General features: G+C 34.1%; 1 non-coding gene across 1 annotated transcript; it reads left to right on the forward strand.

Annotated features, from left to right (window-relative positions):
• The first annotated feature begins 18,115 nt into the window (after positions 1 to 18,115).
• On the forward strand, positions 18,116 to 18,221 carry LOC120152977. The gene has a single exon (XR_005518751.1). It is a non-coding gene; the product is annotated as a small nucleolar RNA R71 (small nucleolar RNA).
• The last annotated feature ends 2,826 nt before the right edge of the window (positions 18,222 to 21,047 follow it).

Genomic DNA, 21,047 nt, shown 5'->3' on the forward strand with positions numbered 1-21,047 from the left:
CGTGATGCTCAATATCAACGTGATGCTCAATTATTTTTGCTTTAACAGCTAGCTCCCCAACATATCTGGCAACTTCGCTCATTTGTACCATGGCCTCGAATACCATATTGCTTCTTTTTTCACTTCTTTCTACATAGAAATCAGTCGATTTTTGCCATTGTTCATTAGTTCCTTCGAGAGTTTGCTCTAACTCAGTGATTCTGACTTGACAATTGTAGAGTTTTTTTCAAGATCTCTAATACGTCTGTAGTGAAGCACTCTCCTCATTACTTTCTTTAATATCACTAGGTCCTAGATGAACCTTTTCTTGAAATAATGACTCTTCAAGTTGCAAAATGTAAGCATTAAACTCTGAGTTTTTATTTCTAGATTGATCCAGATCTTCTTCAAGTTTTGTTCGTCCTTCTTGCGTCCTTTGATTAAGCTTCTGTATTTGAACATTCTTGTTTCTGCATCTTTGCATCCAATGCTAGCCACTTCTTGCTCTACCTCAAGTTTGGTGTTGAAATTCTTCCTTTCCAACTCCCATTTTTATTTTTCAACATTAAACTCTTCAATCCTTTGGCCCTTAACTTCAAGTTCGGCAATCAGATGGTTTATTTCATATTCAAATCCCTTGAACATGGTATTTTTCTCACCTTCAAATTTATCAAGCATGTCATTCTTCATCTCTTCTAAATCTTTGGCTCGATCCCTTTCTCTTATTTCATTTATGATCTTGCGGTGTTTATCTTTGTGTTTTATAATTCTCTCTCTTCTGTCAACCTCAAAATCTTCCATTTTCTGCTTTCCTTTCTCAAGGCTTTTGAGTAGACGGCTATTCTTTCCTTTCAAATCTTCAACTTGACTTTTCTCGATGTTCAATTCTTTGGTCATCTGTACTGTTGATCGGCTCGGTCCTGATGCTTTCCGGGATTTATATAGCTCCTGGTAATTTTTCTTTAACGTTCTGAATTCACCATCAACTTTTTCTTTGTTTTCTCTCAATATTGCACATTGTGATGAATGAAAGTCAACGTGAACACCCAACATAGCTTTATCTCGTCTCATTTGCTCTAATTCTCTCGACCAACCTTCTCTTTCTGCTTCAAACTCAGCTCCCAGGATTTCAATCTCTGATGGAACCACCTTAATGCGATCTTCCATAGAGATATCCTCATTTTGGTCTGGTAGAGGGATATTTTCATTTTTCCTGACAGATCTCCATTCCTCATAATCAGGAGTTAACATTTCTTTTGCTGCTTTAGCTCGGATACAAAAAGTTGTTTTCCAAGCTGTAAAGACCTCCATGATATTTCTTTTATAATTTTTGCTGTGGAATGCAACTCAGACGAATGTAATCCAGTAATGACAGGTACAAATTGATGACCTTCATACTGTCTTATGACCAGAAGTGGTGCATATCCGATTCCTCCCCACAATCCGAGAAGCATTACCCAGTTGTAATCACCACTTTTGTAAAAGAATTCCCTTTGGATTTGCCACGGGGCTCGCCAAACAATGTCATCGCTTTGCAGATTTCGAAAGGCATTAATCCACATATCTTTCGTAATTTCTTCGGCCATTCTTGCTCTAGAATTCTTTCAATGGTGAGTAACTATTTAAAGCGCCGGTATGAAACCTTTTCTGTCCCCAGAAATGGCTACGGATCCAGACATATAACAATTGGGTACACCCTGAGAATCGTCCACCTCCTAGCTTTCTACAAGCGTTTAACGATCTGAAAGTCTCTGCTAGAATTGCAGAAGCAGGATTAACCCTTTTTGGTAGCTGCTCAAACAAATCTACTACTGCAGCTTTAATATATTCCAATACCTTTGGGAAGATGACCATACCATACATACCCAGAGCAAAGAGATCGAATCGTACTTTAGTGTCTGGATGACTCTGAATAAGTTCTTTAATGTTGGTCTAAGCAATGCCTTCGCTTTCGCCCTTTTGTTTTACGAGATACCACCCATTCCTCTCGTACTCCGGCAATCTTTGCTAATTTAACTCGAAAAGGTTGAGTTTTAATTGACCTTGAATAAATTCGATTCTCCAAAGCCCCTTCTATATGTAGCAAAGTTGTGTACTCTTCAATAGTAGGAACCAAGTCCTCCTTATTAAGAGTGAAGCAATTGTACTCTGGATTCTAGAATTGAATTAGGGCTCGAAGTAAGTCATCATTAACTTCGACATAGAGCAAATATGGGATGTCTCCGTAAGTACTGATAAAACTGCAACTTTTTATTTGAGTCCCAACTCTCCCAAATGCCTCGTAAATCTTGCATATCATTTCTTTTTAGCGAAACTGGAGCATAACTGGCTAACTCAGATACATAGTCATCCTGCAACTGTCTCCCCCTTGTCTTGTAAGTCCTCAACCCACTGTCTTACTTTTGAGTTTAGAACTATTTGATTTGAACACTTTTTACATGGATGAAGGTTTTCCAATGAGACAATTACATGAGGATCAATGCCTTTTATCCTGTATGATGCTATGCAAAGAAAGAAATAAGAACACAAAAAAATGAATTAGTTTACATAATAAAGGAAAAAAAATTTAATAATAATGTCTACCTAAATATCTTATTTAAACATGCTTTCTTCATACTTTAAATAATTTAAATTCACATGCAACTTATTCAGTAAGAAAATAAATAAATTAAAAGGAAAAGTTAGAATTCATTTCTCCTGTATGTACACCTATTTGGACAAAATTTCGGCATGGCTTCAGATCGGAAGAGTTTCTAGGGTTTATTATATGCAGGGTTTCAGATCTAAGAATAAAGGTACCCGAATTGTTCTTGTAGTGCCCTTGGGCTGCTAACCCTCAATCCTAGTCCATCACAGACTAAAGTGGACCGAGTTCAATTCGAGGGGATACACTTCTCTATGCTGACACGGAGAATAAATTCTCACGAAGACATAGAGCATATAACCCCGAAAGTTACTTGCTAGGTCTGACACGGAGAATAAATTCTCACGAAGACGTCGCTTTCACTCCCATTAAAAGGGACAAACTCAATTATAAGCTTTATGTTATGCAATGTAAGTGTTGTGTTGAGGAGAAATGTTCAAACCTCTGACAGAAAAATAAATAATGAAATAAAATAATATATATATACTATGAAAATAATAAGTATATAAAATTTTGAAAAGAAAGAATTATAAATTAAATATATGAATTTTTAATTTATAATTAATAGAGACAATTTATAATTGATTTTTAAAAGCTTGACCGTTCCCCAGCAGAGTCGCCAAGCTGTTGTAACCGGTTTTCGTCCGGGCGAATTTTTACTTGGGGAAAAGTGATGTGAATAAATGATTTTTTAAAAAAATTTGGGAGTCGCCATCGGCCTTTTGGGCCAGGTAGGTCGAATACCTAAAAATCATCATTTAAAAGAGTTTTTAAGAAAACATATATTAAAAGATAAACTGATCTACGTTTTAACCAAAAATTCGTTCTTTTTAATAATAAAAAGGGATTCGTGGTCGGTACGTTTAGGGAAGGATTAGCACCCTACAACGCCCAAAATTGGTACTTTTAATTATAAATTGTATATTATTAGAAATTTAAAAAATTCAAAATATTTAATTTATAATATTATTTCAAAATTATAATTATGAAAAAAATATTTTTTATATATATTTATAAACAAAATATTTATTATTTAGAAATATCAGAAAAGGACTTCTAGGTGCCTTAAGACTCTTTTCTTTGATATTAAAAAATAAATAAATAATTAAAACAATTAATATATAATTTATAAAATAGGATATTTATTTATTTAAAATATCAGAAAATGGACATCCCGTTGTTTTAAGACTGCCCTTTCTTAATATTGAAAATAAATAAATATTAAAACGATTAAAATAAGTTAAAAGTAATTAATAAGATTTTAATAATAAAATAATATTATTTATTATATAAATATATATATATTTATGGCTAAATAATAATAATAATAATAATAATAGTAATAATAATTAAAAGTAAACATATAAAATTAACATATAACTAAACAATGAATAAAATTAAAATTATATATTTAAAATAAATAAAACTTGTAAAAAATGAATAAAAATTGAAATTAGTGACTAAATTATAACCTAATAGAATTAAATATCTAATTAATTATTTAAAATTACAGGGATTAAACATGTTATTTTACTCATTTATTAATTTATGGACTAAAATAAAATTATATTAAATTCAAATGTCAAATTAAAATAAATTAAAACATGCTATTCAGATTAAAATATTAATTATTAAAATTAAAGGACTAAATCTGTTATTTACCTAAAATATATATTATTATGCAAAGGACTAAAATAAAAAAATTAAAATTATTAAACCAGATTAAAAGGATCATAAATTAATTTAGTGACTAAATTAGAAAATTACAAATCTGAGGGACTGCGGACGGGATTTAACTTTTAATTAATTACAGACAAACCCCTCCCCAAAACGGCGTCGTTCGGGGAGGGGTATTTAAGTCCCAAACCCCACGGCCTTAAGGTCATTTCTCTCATTTCTCTCTTTCACTTTCTCTCTCTAAATGAGAGAGTTATAAAACTCTCTCGCTTCTCTCTAAAACAGAGAGAAGCGACACCGGCCGGTAGTCATTCATCGGTGTTGACCCCGCCACCGACCACCGCATCCGGTGGCTGGAAAATTTTTTTTTTACACCAAAATATAGATCAGACCGTCCTATTGACGGTTCCGATGACCGTTTCTCTTAAAAAACTCCCGATCAGAGCAAATCTACGAAAATACCTTCGAGTTTTCGTAGGCCTTTGGTGATGCTTGGAGGCTCGTGTGAACTCCGGCGACGGCGGGGCTTCGTTGGTATGTATCCCTCGTATTTTCCTTGCTATTATGGTTGCTGAGTTGCTTTCTGTATCTTCTCTTCTCTTTTTTTTTTACTTTCTGTTTTTCTCTTGGGTTGCTGTCGTGTTCTTCTGTTTGTAGGTGGTCGATGGCTTTTATAGCCATCGACGGTGTGGCTCTCTGACCAGTTAATAAGGTGGTTGTTTAGTGAGTCACCAGACTTCCAGTGGTGACTCACTGTAGAGCGACGTGTGCGGTTGGAAGGGCTCTTTTGGAAGCCTTTGGTGGACGTCGTGGCAGCAGCTGAAACGGAGTGAACTGGCGGCAAAAGCAACGACGGCCGCGTGGCCCTAAGGTGATGATCCAACGGTAGAAAGAGAGAGGCGATTGGATGAAGATGTTGAAACCCTAGTTGGGTTTAAGGTTTCCATTGGGCTATTGTAACTGGGCCGGTTATTGTTGGGTCTGTAAATGGGCCTCTAGGCCTGCAATGTATTAATTGATTATTTAATAATAATATAACATAATAATAATAATAATAATAATATAAGCAAATAAGAAAAAAACTAGTGTCTTCAAGGTCAATATAGGAAACAATGTTCAATACCTTCTAGCAGGTAAACAAAATCCACACGAACCTTGTTATTATAAGCAACAACAGTATCCTTTGTCTTTCATTTCATGTAGTCTTGGTTTTCTTCTACAGGGGAGGGCAATTTGTGCAGCAATTCGAGAAGGAAGCCAAGGAGTTGTCATTTAAGACCAGGGAAGAAGAAGTGGATAGGATCTTTGGTAACCAAGACGATGAGTTCTTTTTCCCTGGACCAAGGCAACAAAGGAACCGACATTATGAGTAAGGGAAAAGCATGGCGAACTTTTAGCCACCAACCACTTGTGTAAATTTTGAATGGTGTGAAATACGAATAACTCATAAGAGCCCATGTTAAACAAATACTCCAAGCTTCCAACGAGCCCATTACATGATGAAGACGGGCTATAAATGTTGTGTATAGAAGCCCAATAAGATCCCACATCAAAGGAAAACATGTATTGGATCGATGATGTAGACTTCTCAACAAACAAAGACGTTAGCCAATGAAAAATGATGCCTTTGAGGGGATGGGGGTATCAGAGAGAGACACCAAAGACCAGGCGTCCCGTCGGTTGCCTGGTGACATCTTCCAATTATGAGATACCCTTTTTTCTTTCCTTTCTTATTTGGCATCATGTGGAGTATAACACCCCTGTACCGCGCTATACGTTGACTGGGTTACACGTGGGGTATAGCGCGCCCCGTGCTCCGCGCTATACGCCACGTAGGGGTATAGCACGGATCAAGGGGCGCTATACGTCGATCCAAAATTATATTTAATGTGGTCCCTAGTTCGCGCTATATAATAATTACATATAACGCGGTGCACGTACCGTGCCTTATATGTTTATAAATACACTCCTCCGGTTCTCACATCTCCTCGCATCTCTCTTCTCTTATAAATTAATACAACAATTCCGTCAATGAGTAATAATTATGGCAATCTTCTCATATTTGATTTAGAAGTTCGTGCGATTTTTCGTTATAAGGTAATTTTGTTATAATTTTTTAATTATACTTATTTGAAAAAATATTATACTAATTATTTTTAATTAATTTTTATGTTTGTAAAATTGAAAAGCGAGAGCATACGTCGAAATTGTTTTGCGGTGCAGGTAATAATATAAAATTATATTATTTAAATTATTTACGTTGATCTGTAAAAAATATTTTGTGTTATATTTTCGTTCATATATAATTTATTTAATCAGGTTTGTTTAAGTTATTGTAGAAACCGAAGACACACTAGAAAAATATGTCCACTTCTATTGTCATCAAGTAACAATTGATGAGGAAATGATGTATTTGTTTATCAAATAATAATTCTTGTATTTTAATTTGTATTTACTTCAAGTTAATGTTATTCGATAATCGTTGATGAAGATAAAAAAAACGAACACAATCATAAAATTTTATCAAACTAATAACAATTTAACAAAATTAACTGAAATATATTAAAAAAATCTAACAAATTTAACAAAATAAAGTAAGTATTAAATGAGAAATAATAAAAAATTACAATTAAACAAAATAAAGTAATACAAAATAAAAAAAAAAAAATACGATGCCTGCGTCGCGAATGTGTTTCGCAGGGCGGTGGCTGTCGGTCTCGAGGAGGATTTCTTCGTATCACTGGTTCTGACTCCTCGTTGTCATTATCGTCGTCATCATCATCATCGTCGTCGTCATCGTCATCTTCGTCGTCGTCGTCTTGAGCATGTACATTAGGTTGATGAGGAGCTGATGACGATGAAGCACTTCCATAGAATAAGGACCCTGGAGGTGTATGACTGACTATCCCACCGGCCTACGAGAACTGGGAAAACCCAGACATCGCTGAGTGTGAAAACTGTACAGGAGGTGACTGTGTTGCGGCCATGGGTGATGAGGCTGAACCCGCCAAATATCCAGCATATGAACCCCAAGTCGGATCTACAAACATAGACCCATAATAGCCTTCAGGAGGGGTCATCTGTGACGGTGGCGGGGTTATAAAACCAGGTGAAGGCGGCGGCGACGACATCTGGTTATGGAAAGACGATGGTGGCATCATATATGGCTGCGGTGGCTGCTGGGAAGGTCCTGCTGGTGCAGCTGAGGATGAACCGGAAGCACTTGCTCTCTGTCCACGAGTCGGGGGACGATGGTGCTGTGTCGGTGAACATCTCTGTCGACGTCGTGGAAAGGTCTGCCCTCGTGCATCCTCGGGAAGTAGAAACGGTTTCCCGTTACTGTTGAACCACTCATAATAGTCCTCAGCATACATCAAGAGGTCATAAAAAATGGGCTCTTTATGGGGAAGGTGCCGATGTCGATCCTCCTACAACATGACCCACCCATGATACCTCACCAGGCAATCTGTATCTGTCTTGCCGCGTCTATCTAAGCTATGCAACTCGTCCATATTGCGAGGTGCTTCTGGAATTGGTTGAAAACAACCAAACTTCCGGAGAACGCGATCAGTGGAGTGCCACTCGACGGTCGCATAACAGATCAGAGGGACCATCGCCATCCAAACATCTGATGGACCCCTCAACTCAGGTGGGATCACCTCCCTCACATCATCAGTAGAATATGACACCTATTCAAACTAAAACAAATAATATATAATTTTATCAAATAATAATCTAATTATATAACTATAATCTAAAATCAATTTTTAAACAATAAAATTCATACCTGTGTGCCAGCCTTCTGATCGATTAGCACCCTAATTTTTTTCTAAATCATCAGATAGCTCCTGATGATTTTTCCTATCAGTAGACCACCTATTCAAGGAAAAAAATTTGTTATACGCTGTATAAAATTATTAATATACAAAATAAGTTTTATAATTACCTCAGAAGTAGTGGAAATACGAATGAGTTCTTCACAACTGGACATAAAAAGGACAATTGATACCATGCCCAAGACTGCAGCAGCAGGAGACATCCGCCGATAGCATTACGCCTGTAGTCAGTGGCTCCATACATCTCCCTGTACAGCAAAGCTAAAACTGCCGAGCCCCAACTGAATGATCCGGCGAGACGAAAAGTCGCTAAGATGTCGCAACCACATGCAGTGAACTAGGTTGCGCGATTTGTCCGGCATCAGCAGCCCTCCTATCAGTTGCAGTATGCATGCCCGTGCATACATCTTAACCTCATCCTTAGAGGCGTCTGCGCTCAACTCCCGAAAATTGGAATCTAACAAATTTAACGGTATCCTACCTCCGATAAAATTTTCCGGGACACGTCCTAGACTATCCCGACACAAAGTAGTCCAAGAACCGGAAGCTACCCCCGATATCACATCTCCATCCACCGGAAGCCACAGGTGCATAAAAACATCCTCAAGCGTGATCGTGCACTCTCCGCACGGAAGATGGAAGATGGAATGTGTGGGTCTCCGGCCTCTACCGCTCTACTAAGGCTGAAATCAGGTCTGGCTCTATCTTACAGTGACCCTGATATCTACCTATGTAACCGAATCCAACCGCTACTAAATACGACAAGACACGGTGGGGTATCACTACTTAAGATTCCTAATAAAGGATCTAATACACCTCATCTCCTAAAAAAAATAATTACAAAATAAATTCTAATCTAATAATCATGCATTAAATAAATCAACTAATTATTACTAATATTTAAATTAAATTAAAACGTTTAAAATGTTACCGTATCAGAAAGTGTCGAGATATTTAATTCTTAATCTAATATCATGCATTAAAGAAATCAACTAATTATTACTAATATAATTTAAATTAAATTAAACGTTAAAATATTGTATCAGCAAAGTGTCGAGATATTTATTCTTAAGCTAATAATCATGCATTAAATAAATCAACTAAATATTACTAATAATTTAAATTAAATTAAAACGTTTAAAATGTTATCGTATCAGCAAAGTGTAGAGATATATGATTTTCATCCGAGCGAAGTAATTTAAATTAAATTAAAACGTTAAAATATTATTGTATCAGCAAAGTGTCGAGATATTTAATTCTTAATCTAATAATCATGCATTAAATAAATCAACTAAATATTACTAATAATTTAAATTAAATTAAAACGTTAAAATGTTATCGTATCAGCAAAGTGTAGAGATATATGATTTTCATCCGAGCGAAGTAGACTGTCTTCCATTATATATCTGCAAAAGAATTATATTAGTAAAATATTAAATAAAGTAAAATACTTAAATAAATTATATACATAATAGTAAAAATATTATAAAATATACCTTAAAAAGGGAGAGTATTTGAGAGAAATTTAGAGAATTTGAGAGAATTTAGTGTGATAAAAGTGATTGAGGATGGGGGTATTTATAGGGAGGATTGGGGTGTGGAGCGGGTATTTAGGGGTATAGCGCGCCCCCTGCACCGCGCTATACCCCAAATGTCAGATACTTAGGTATAGCGCGGATCAGGGGGTGCGTTATACCCACGTGGCGCCAAATCAGCGTATAGCACGATTCAAGGGGCGTGCTTTACTGCTACGGGTGTTAAATCGGGAAATATAATATGACCGGTGTTAGATCGAGAAATATAATCTGACTGGTGTTAGATCAATAAATATACCGATTACCGATGATTTATTGGGAAAAACGTCTAGCTTTAGTGCAACAATATCTGTCAGGTGAAACGTTAAACGAGCATGACACCAGGTATACGCCAACAACTTGACACCTTGTTTAACAAGCAGCAATCGTTAATATGACATCAGTTTAACATAATCTTTTTTTTTGAAAGTTCAGTTTAACATAATCAATGCTCTTAATTTGGGTAGTTTTAGATTTGTAGGATGTGCATCAGTTGAGGCTTAGCTAGGTTACGTTGTTTTCAAGCGTGGGGAATGCAGTTTTGTGAGGTATCTCAAAAGAACGGCGTTTTAATTAAAAAAACCCTTTAAAATTCATTTATTAGAAAAATTAATTCATAATAAAAATAAATCGAAAAAGTAATCCTCAAATTGCCCACGATAAATAATTCAACGACCTCATATTGTACATAACGCAAGTGAAATGCATTTTGAGACTGAACATAATTTTAAAAAATCATAATTTAAAAGAACGCAAAGTCTTGTGAAATGCATTTTGAAACTGATTATAATTTGCATTTACAAATTTGCATAAACATTTACCATTTATAAATTTGCATAAAATTACATATTCGCTGTGCTAGAACCCTACTTTGTTTTCTTCCATTTTGATCACTACTTATATATGATTTGTTTTCTTGGATTTTCATTTAATGCAATTTGATTCTGTTTTAATTTGTCTAATGTCGTAATTTGAGTATCAACTTTAAAATCTTTTATTCTAGTCATGTATTACATTTATAGATTAAATCTTCTAGATTTTAGGATTAATCAATTTGATAACTAATATTTTAATATTTTTAAATTAAATTTATTTATTTTTTATTTTTTATTAATGATTATATATATAAAATTATATTTCAAATTAAACTAAAAATGTATTTAACATATCCGAACTCATGAACATCATTTAAAATCAAAAGATAAATTTATAATTTGAATATTAAATATTTTTTATGTTTATAATTTGAATATTAAATTATTTTTCATAATTTCATAAATATAATCATTACAAAATAAATATGAAATCAATAAATATAGTTTAAAAATATTAAAATCTTGTATCAATTATAAATAAACTATTGTATTTATTTTACTGATTTAAGTATTATCATATTTTCAATTGGTCTAGATATAAGTTCTCACTTATCCGTTTTTAACTTTTTATTATTAACTAATATATATATATATATATATTATAATTGATTCCTAAATATTATACTTATTGGTTAAGGCTTGCTTGGTTACTAACTGGTCTTGGGTTCAAATGCAATTAGTGGTGTTCAAAAGGTTAATTCGGTCGCATAACGAATCAAATTTCCATTAACCCAAATTAACCGAACTTTTATCTTTAATTGTTAATCGAACCGAATAAAGTTCAGTTATTTAGGTCGGTTAATCAAATTAACATAAACTTTTTATAATTTTTTTAATTAGATTAATTTGAATATAATAGAATTATTATTTTTTATTTGGGTTGAAATTTAATAATTCTTAATGAATTTAGCTTAAAATATGTATTTAATATATATACTATTTAATAATTTTAGTTATTTGGTTAATTAATCGGTTTCGAACCAAATTAAGCATTAACCAAATATCGAAAAAAGATTAATTGTTCCCCAATCAAACTAATTCGGTGGTCGATCAAATTAACCAGACTAATTCGGTTGGAGCATTTAATTCGGTTAAAACCAAATATTGCACACCCCTAAATGCAATTAAGTTATTTTAGTTTTATTTTTCTGCCTAAACCTAAAAGTTATATAACATATGTATTATCTTAATAATAAGTGTAGGAATTAGCTAAGTGGTTAGGGCATGCGTAGGTTACCCTTGGGTGTCAAAACTCATAGTAATTTATTTTCACTTTAATTAAAAAGGTGACACATGTCACCTTTTGATTGGATTCAAAATTTATTAATTTAATTTAATTAAAATTAAAAAAATATCTAATCATATTGTGATTTTTCATAATTTGATTGGAGAAATAAATTTATTAAGTTAAATTGAAATTAGGACCTAATTAAAACTTAAGAATTAAAGTTAATCTTGGTGATCAAATTTATCAATTCTAAAATCTTGGGAATTTAGTCTATAAATTTAATACATGACTAGAATAAAACATTTTATAGTTAATTCTCAAATTAAGGCATTAGACAAATTAAAAACAAAATCATGATCAAATTGAATTAAATGAAAATCCAAGGAAACAAATCATATACAAGAAGCGACCAAAATGGAAGAAAACAAAGCAGGGTTCCAACGTCACAAATACTTAGATTTACAAGGACTCGTGCCCTAATTATACAAAATTTGTTAATTTCCATATAACACCCTAAACCTGATTGGGCCTAAAGTGCCACACTGGGCTACCGTGGCAACACCTGATTTTCAAAACCTGTACAATACTCTGAATGGTATCATAAATAAAATATAAATAACTGATATAAAACATTTTGAAAAATTGAAGCTCCGTGACACATAATTTAAAACCAAAATAGTATAAAATCTGAGTTTCAAAAACTGAATACATGAGTAAGGTTATATAAATACATATGCCCACTAAAACTACAGTACAATACTCTGTCAGGGATGCTGGAAGTCCTGATGCGACGGTACTTCATGAACTGCCCAAGTTACTGATATGCCAATAGAAAACATCCGAAGGCTGAGTTTACAAAGCCAATAATATAATCGCTAATAAGTAGCATAAGAATTCATAAACACAAGCATGCTGAAGACATGGTACTAAGCAGTAGGTACATGCATGATCTAAATCAAGTGCTACCTACTTAAGGCTTTACTGCTCTATCACTGAAGTAAGGGTCTCACGCTTCCTTTAATCCTTTGATAAGAGCCTCACCATGAGTACACCACTCAAGGGGTTTCTAACCCTAATGACTATAATTGCTACGAATTATCTAAATGCGACACTGATGCTCATGTGCATTATCTAAATGCAAACTTGTCCATATTGTGCATTAACTGAATGCACCCCTAACCACAAGCATGCTGAAGACATGGTACTAAGCAGTAGGTACATGCATGATGTAGATCAAGAGCTACCTACTTAAGGCTTTACTGCTCTATCACTGAAGTAAGGGTCTCACGCTTCCTTTAATCCTTTGATGAGCCTCACCATGAGTACACCACTCAAGGGGTTTCTAATTCTAATGACTATAACTGCTACGAATTATCTAAATGCGACACTGATGCTCCTATGCATTATCTGAATGCAAACCTATCCATATTATGCATTATCTGAATGCACCCCTAACTATAATATGCATCATTTGAATGCACCCTGACTAGTGTATAGTCTCACATAGCCATCAGACACTAGTTAATTGAGGGAACTCAGTGTCACATAGCATCGGTGAAATTTCCACTAACACGCAGAATGATCTTCTGGTCCTCACATAGCCATCAGGTAGATCATGGAGGGGAACCCGATGTCATATAGCATCAAAATAATTTCGATCTAACAAAAGTATTGGCTCGGTCTCACATAGCCTTCAAGCCAAACTTTAACATATCTGATGTACTGAACTGATGCAACTATACATACATGTCTAAGGCCCAAAAGCCACACAATACTGATATCGCTAACCCACTCCTTATGAGTTTTCAGGCCTCGAGTCCTAGTTATCCCCTGAAGTGCCTCGCACACTGAAAATGCCACTAAGGCAACTAAGGTATCCTGACTATACCCTAGCATAACTGGACTCACTAAAGTCAGGATATCCTATCACTAGTTGCTATCTCGCTCGTTCTCTCATATAAAACTTTATGCGAAGGCTTATTAGTCTGTTACTGATATTATTTATTAAGCTACTCTATTCTAGTCATTTTTTATTGAAGCTACGAAAATTTTATAGTAATTACGCAAGTGCACGTGTCGCATATTAAATAATAAAATGGAAACTACAAGAGTTTCAGATGTCGAACCCATAGAGAGAAAGGAATTACAATTTTAAATGGTTAACTTTGAATATTAAATGGTAAATACTGTGAATGGGAAGAAACAGAACTATAACAAAGGTATTAAAAATAGGATAGAGATGGCAAGCAGTGCTGCAACATAGTGAGAGCAATAGGTCAAAGATCGAATGGATTATAAATATATTTGGCAGCTTCCATTACGAGTATATCATGAACAAAATGTTTATGCATCTAGCAATGATTAATATTATCTAAAAGACATAAATCAACTTTCATTGACTCAATCAATTAAACTATTAACAATGCTAGATATTGGGCATCATGTATCTTACATGCAAACTTGCTTTTCAGCAAACCAAGGCTGAATAAAAGTAGTATATATATTAATGATTTTCATTTCTAAAAATTATCAATAAACATACATGAAGATAATTATATTTCTACAACTATCTTTAAAAGTATAGTAACATATAACATAAAGTCATATTATAAACATAATTAAAAGAATTTAAAAAAACGACCAAGTTCATAACCCAAAATATCATCCTTAGAAATTAAGTAACATTCAAATCTACATGCTACTTCCCTATCTAAAAAAAAGAGCGAGAGTAGGAAAGAAATCTTCTTGTCCACTGAAGCTAGTTGACAAGGCTCCTACGCTGCTGCAACACTCCTCAGTAGATTCAAACCTCTATGGCAGGTAGAGGAAAGAAGAAAATAAATGAAAATGAAGAAAGATTGAAGAAGAAGTGTCAAAAGTGTGAAGGGAGATCCTATTTATAAGCCCAACAAGTCAAAGCATCCTCCAATAGAAAAAAATATGATTTTCCTATATTTTTCAGCCATTTTGCAGTTTTATTGGATAGTTGTACGAATCTAGAAAATTCTATAACTATCTACTGAATTACCAGTTGCTGCAGTATCGACATGGAAGCATCGTATCACAACATCACCTATAGCTTCAAATAATGCCACATCATTGCGTACCAATTTATAACATAAAACATTAAAATTAAGCCAACTTTCACCAACTCACTCCCATGATGAAAATGATGAAAGATATATAAAAATGATCCTAATATGACCCTGATAATGCTAAAGTTCAAGCCTAACCTAGGTAAAAAATATTAAAAAGATAACTCTTTCGAAGAGTTATCACACCTCCAAACCTAAGTGTCGCTTGTCCTCAAGCAACAACATGCATGACTACTAAAACTAACAACGGTGCCACAGAAAAACATATCATGAAACAAATCAATAATTTTCTTCAATTTCATTTTTCAGCCCTCAAAGAACTGCTGCAGCAGTGCATACAACATATATGTTCTTAAATTAAGGAATGCAATTTCAACTTAGCAAATTCAGAATTCGTAGAGTGCAGTAATTGCATGCTAGGTGTATCCAATCAATATTTAGCTAAGTTAGAAAAAATGTTCCTACTCATTTAAAGATTTTCAATGATGTAACAATCTGTCTTAATCTATGTTGGAGCATTCTAACTTATTTCCTAAAACCTATGTTAGAGCTATGACCAACATTACCCAACTTATTCCCTAAGACTATGTTGGAGATATTACCAACTTTTCCAACTTATTCCCTAATTTTCTCCCTCTCTCATATTTATCTCTTTTTTTACAAGATTAATTGCAACATCTAATCAAGATATGAGATTTAAAGTTAAAAAATTTCTAACATCTCTAAGTATTGGGAACATACACATATACTGTTAAAAGGATTTCTATGAACTCTAATTCTACTAAGTTTCTATAGCATTCCCCTAGCATTTCACAATATATACTGTTTTCATCACTGGGCATCGTCAAAATTTCCTAAAAGAAAATAAACTTCATTGATTTCCTAATATTAATCATGTAGCATTACAAATGCATTTCCTATATGCTTTAACAAAATGCTAAAATCATGCAATTAATGCTAAACACACATTCTAAAAATAAACACGATATAAGGCATAAATTAAACACACAAGACAAAAACTAGACAACTCACCCCCAAACCTAAGGGATGCATTGTCCTCAATGAATGCAAATAAGGGAAAAAAATAAATGTAGAGTGCAATAGGGACAACAATACTCCCCTTGTGAGTTGGGCATAATGTGTAGTAATGGTAGTATGGAATTCAAGAAGATGTTGGGCAATAATGATGGTTTGGAACTCCAGCTAATGTTGTGAAGTAAAAACAACATGTGTTGGTTGAAGGTGCAATGACCAATGTCGAAGCACGACCTGAAAAGAGAAGAAAATAAAATTAATAAAATAACAAAATCTAATAAAATAAAATAAAATAATTAAACTAATCAGGCTTGAGTTCATAAAACCAAATTGAAGCAATGTGTTTGGGTATATTTCCACCATAGTGTTTCATCATGTGCTTATACATATGCTTTATCTTCATCCAAGTGTTCTTGCTTTGTTCCCTAGGTAATGAGAACAACATAACATTCAACATTGTCATTGCATTGCAAAAATATTAAATGTGATCTACTGGTGATTTAGACGCATTGTGAGTTCTCCCATATGGACATCAACTAGTGTTCGTGCTGTAGCAAGGAAATGTCTACCCAATATTATTGTCATATCCTTTATGGCTATACAGTCTAAGATAATGAATTCTGCTAGAAAGATGAATTTGTCCACTTGTACTAGCACATTATCTATTTTTCCTTCAGGATGGGCAATAGATTGGTCAGCAAATTGTAGTGCAACATTGGTGAATGTTGCTTCAATCCCAAATTTCCTGAAAATAGATAAAGACATAAGGTTAATGCTGGAACCTAAATAACATAATGCCGTAGAAATGAATTGATTGCCAATAGTGCAAGGAATAGTAAATCTCCCTGGATATTTTAACTTCGGTAGCGATCTGCTCGTGACCATGGCGCTACACCCTTCAGTGAGTGCAATGGTTTCCAACTCTCCAAGACTACTTTTCTTGAAAAACACTTCTTTCATAAATTTGGCATAGTTCAACATTTGTTCCAAGGTATCAATCAATGGGGTATTGTTTCTTAATTACTTCAGCACATTAAAGGACTTCTTAAATTGCTAGTCCTCCTTGGAGTTTTGAAATCGTTGAAGGAATGAATGTGGTGGCCTTCCTTTAGGTTGATGCGACAATTATTGTGGCATCACAGGTGGCAGTGTTATTGGCATTAATGGTGGCATTTTCCCATAATTAATGCACTGGACTGCATCTTTGCTGTGACATCAAAGCTGGGTGGCTCACTCTGTACTTCCAGATCCTTCCCTTTTTATTTTTCTTTAGGCCTCTCATGATCTTTCTTCTTGTGCTCATCATACAACCCAAGTTGGAGTCCACTTCTTGTTGTGACAGCTTTGCAATGATGGTTACAAGTAACTTCAGTTTCACTTGGCAATGTTTCTTATTGTTCGGTATTTAACGCATTGGCCAACTGTCCAACTTATTTCTCCAATGCTCTCAATGATGCTGTCTGACTTTGAATGTGCTTCATCAGTAGAGACTCAAGTGATGATAATGTTGAATCTTGGTTAAAATTTTGTCCTTGATAGCTCTACTAGTTGCTGCAGTATTATGGTTGCATTATTTGATGACGCGTCTGTTGATGTGGCAGCATCGGTTGTTGCTACTCATATTGTTGATGCGTCTGATGTTGTGGTTGTGTATTCTCGAAATATGAATGCAATGCCTCATTAGAGTAGGCTACATCTTGACTTCTCCATGATAGATCAAAACGATTATAAAAGTTCAGATTGTAGGTGTTCTCATAGGTGTAGGCATTATCATTCCAGTTGTAGCTCCTCGTGAAATACAAAGAATCAGGATTTTGAGGGCATTTATCAAAATTATGATTGTCACCACAATATTCACAAGTAATAATGGATGCTGATTTCACTTCATACTTACCTTCAAGTTGTTGCAGCTTCATTACCATCTCATTCAATGTTGTTATTTGTGATGCCATTGAATTTAGTGCGTCAGAGTCCACTACTGCAACATTGTATATGCAAAACATGTTCCTCTTATTGGGGTATTGGTAGTCATTGTTGAAGATCTTTTCAAGGATACCATAGGCTTTGTTGTAAGATTTGTCTAGCAATGCTCCATTGGCAGATGCATCTACAATTATTCGAGATTACATATTAATACCATTGTAGAATATCTCTATTTGTATCCAATACTGGAAACCATGCATCGGGCATTTGCGTAGCAATTCTTTAAATCACTCCATGCTTGATACAAGCTCTCATCCTCCAATTGGTTGAAATATGTGATGTCATTCCTCAATTTAAAATTTATGTTGGGTGGATTGAAACACACCAACAATTTTTGTGCTAATTCATTCCAGGATATTATAGCACCAGACGACAATGAGTTAAGCCATGCTCTAGCTTTGTCACGAAGCGAGTAGGGAAATAATTTCAGCTTCATTTTTTTTGGGAACTCCTTGATGTACAAAAGAATCACACACATCTATGAATGCTCACAAGTGCGCTCGAGGGTCCTCGGTGTGTATCTCACTATATTGTCCAATTAACTCCAACATTTGGAACATCACTGGCTACAGTTTGAAGTTAGCAACACTGTGACAAGCCTCACGATAATAGGATATAGATTATCCAATGTTGGTAAATATACTCTCATATTGGCCTGTTGCTGTCATCGATGTTGTAGCAATTCTACGGTATCAGAATATTTTGTAAAGGTAGAACACCATATTAAGCCTTGTATGGTTGTTGTTGATGTTGCTGCCTCATTCGGTGGTTTGTTTGCTCGATTTTCAAATCTAACAGTTCTAAGTCCTTAGTGTTGTTATATGTCATGCTCAGCAACACTACTCTAAAAAATAAAGTACCTATGAAAAGAAAATAACAAAGTTAGTAAAACAAAGAAAACAATTCTAATGTAATACCATTGCTCCTCGATAACGGCGCCAAAGACTTAATGCTACGAAAATGCTATAGTAATTAAGCAAGTACACATGTCGCATAACAAGTAATAAAGTGGAAATTATGAGAGTTTCAGATGTCGAACCCATAGAGAGAAAATAATTATAGCTTAAAATTGTTAACTTTGAATATTAAAAGGTAAATTCTATGAGTGGGAAGAGACAGGGATATAAGAAAGGTATTAAAAATAGGATAAAAAATGCAAGCAGTGCTACAATATAATGAGACCAATAAGTCAAGGATCGAATGAATTAGGAAGATATTTGGTAGCTTCCATTATGAGTATACCATGAACGAAATGTTTATGCATATAGGAATGATTAATGTTATCTAAAAGATGTGAATAAACTTTCATTGACTCAATTAATTAAACTATTAACAATGCTAGATATTGGGAAACATATATCTCACATGCAAATTTGCTTTTCGGCAAACCAAGGCTGAATAAAAGTATTATATCTATTAATTATTTTCATTTGTAAATATCATCAATAAACATACATGAAGATAATTATATTTCTACAACTATCTTTAAAAATATAACAGTATATAACATAAAGTCATAATATAAACATAATTAAAAGCATTAAACAAATGGCTAAGTTCATAACCCAAAATATCATCCTTAGAAATTGATAACCTCGTAAAAAGGCTATAGTTCGTGCTTTTCACTTAGGTTATTGGTTGTTCAAAAGCTCATTTCGTTGTATATAGTTTCATATAATGTATTCATTCGTATTTAGGTGGATTTTGTTATTTTGAATTTTATTTTTCTGAAATAGATGCTGCTTGAGGAAGGTTACTTTGTTGTGGTAATGTGAAGGTAACTTAAGGAAAATACCTGCGAGCTGACCCCTATACTTTAAGGGTACATTCCCTTAGGTAACAATGAGAATGAGGGCCTAAAACCCTAGGAGACCCCACTATATAAAGAAAAAAGACACCATATTAAGGAGAGAGAAAAATAGCGTGAGATAAGAAAGAGAAAAAAGAAGAGATGACCACTCTTCAACCTTCTTTTCTCCAACGAGGTGACCACCATTGTTGAAGCTCCAAGGGGATAAAGCTTGTTGGACTTTGAGAGAAGCAGCAGTGCTAGGGAGGTTCACGGTTTCCACTGTAACTCTCTGCTTGGGATCTTCTTCCCTCCTTTTATTGCCTTTATTTCCTCCATTTATTTCTGAAGATTATATTAAACGAATACTTATGGATGTTTGTTACCCAACCATGAACTAAATTAAGTTGCCTTGGGTTTATTTTGGATGAACATGTTTTTCTTTCCATGAATGTGATAGCATTTTTCAGTTTACCTTATGCTTTGTTCACTATTTTATTGCTTGGATTTTTAAGAGCTTTCAAGAGATAGCATTTATATTTATTTTATGTTTGATATCAAGAGAGTTAAGTGTAGATCTACGTGTACAATGGGATGAATATGTTAAGTAAAACTCTAACTTGCCTTATAGATAAGGAGTAAGTTTCAACGACTAAAAGGAGTAGAGCTTAAACGATAGTATTTTGCTAGGCTTTACACTGAGAGGTATCACTTTAGCATTATTCTATCAGATTTCTTGCTAGAGATAGTTTAGAAACACCTTAGAAAACTCTATCGAGCATTATGTAAGTTGGAAATTGTTGACATTCATTAAGGTTAAGATATAGGATTCCATGATAAACCTAGAAGTTTAGCCTTATTGACAGTTTCTTTAGTGTGAGGTCACATCGTGTTCTTATTTCTGCATCATTTCTCAACTTACAGTTTCATTACAAAATTTATCATTTAATCTTTGCTTCAAAAATTTATTATAGTTGACACTTACCTCAACCATCACATTCATTTGTTCATATCACCCTCATTTAGTTTGTTTTTATTCCAAGTGTATAATCTTTACTTTAAATCCCTTCAATCCTCTTAGGAACGATACCCACTCACTCTTTATTACTTGTGCAACTGTGTATACTTGCACAAATTGAGTATCAAATTTAGCACCCTATCACACGCAAAAAAATTAAGTAACATTAAAATCTACATGCTACTTTCCTACCTCAAAAGAAGAGCAAGAGTAGGAAAGGAATCTTCTTGACCACCGATGCTAGTCGACAAAGCTCCTACGCTACTGCAACACTCCCTAGCAGATTCAAACCTCCATGGATGGTGGAGAAAATA

Source organism: Hibiscus syriacus, unplaced genomic scaffold (genome assembly GCF_006381635.1).
Source record: "Hibiscus syriacus cultivar Baekdansim isolate YM2019G1 unplaced genomic scaffold, ASM638163v2 tig00111096_pilon, whole genome shotgun sequence".
Taxonomy (NCBI): Eukaryota; Viridiplantae; Streptophyta; class Magnoliopsida; order Malvales; family Malvaceae; genus Hibiscus; species Hibiscus syriacus.